We start from the raw sequence: 1,418 nt of genomic DNA, 5'->3' as shown, positions 1-1,418 counted from the left end.
ATGCTTCCGGAGCATTTGCCCCACATAATTTGAGTAGGCTGGCGATTTCACCGTTCTGGGATCAGCCTCTTTGGAGTACAAACTATTTCAAATTATCTATATGATTTTGTTACATGGCTTGGCACAGACTTCACACTTGCAAAAAGTAAAGCACTACTGCAAGACTAGGTGGAATCAAGTTCAGACATTTGCTTGAATTCATCTATCTGGGTAGCTGCATTGGTCATGAGGGACTCACAGAAATCACTTCCCGTAACTCTTGCCAAAATCCGACAATGGTGGACGTCATTTTGGCCGTACTTTGTTCTACTGGGATCTATCCGACTTCATGTATCGGAAACATGGCAACGGCACTCGAATTTTCGAAAATGTGTTTACTTATCGGGGTCGACGAAGCACTCCGTAGACCTGGGTAACCAATGACATCGATGTACCGGAAAGATACATAGGTCAGCTTAACACGCTACATGGGTTAGTTATACTGGCATCTCGCATGTCAGAGAACGTTTCACCTTGCAAAGTCCTCCCCGTCCATCCATATGTTTGGCAAGAAGGATACAGTGGTAGTTAATAAACTGAAGGTCCTTGTTAATCAAATCAATCAAGTTGTTAACGTCCATCACTCCGATTGGAGGCCCCATAAAGGGACATGATACTGTTTGGTGACCCTGACAGGCATGATCAGGTCACGCAGTCAGTGGTAATCTGCCTCAGAGCATCTGCCTTCAGTGTAAAACCTTCCAACTTCATGTCCTGTCAGACAAATGAAACAACAAACTGACGTCAACAAACTGATCAGAACATTCTGTTGTCCTGTCCTTAGGCTGGATGAACAAAACTATGGCAGTTGAAACTGCCGTACTGTCGTACGCCGCATATAACTGAACATCGGGTTGGCTGATATGTAAGCGCCATTAGGTGTGCACAACACTACGCTGGCTACATATCCACAGTATTATTTCGGCGGTGCTGCTATCTAGGTTCACTTTATAATCGGTTTCACATCGAACCAGCGCTTGGAGCATCAAGATGTGCAGATGTCGCTATGTCTGTCAAGCGCACTAGGTTAAACTGAAGAGCTATTATCAGGCAAGACGATTGACACCACAACAACCTGGTTAGAGTGACCATAGTTCAATGAGAGCAATCTAAAAGTACACGTTACCGGGCCAGGTAACTTGACAACAGGCCTTCGTAAACGGCACAACAAGAACGGGTTCCGAGTCGACCTTCTCAGTCGATGCGTCACACACAAGCGTGGAGTCGCGCGTGGACTGGCGCAGGCATCCCATGAAAGTTGCACTTTTAGTGACCCCATTTCCAGCATATCAGCGCGTGAATGTCCTTTGTTGATGCACACTGTTTTGGTGTCGTCAAACTAAGTTCATGGGCATACTACGGCTTGGTGACGCATGTGC

Source organism: Opisthorchis viverrini (assembly GCF_000715545.1).
Source record: "Opisthorchis viverrini unplaced genomic scaffold opera_v5_411, whole genome shotgun sequence".
In the NCBI taxonomy this organism is placed as follows: domain Eukaryota; kingdom Metazoa; phylum Platyhelminthes; class Trematoda; order Opisthorchiida; family Opisthorchiidae; genus Opisthorchis; species Opisthorchis viverrini.
This window is presented reverse-complemented; position numbering follows the sequence as displayed.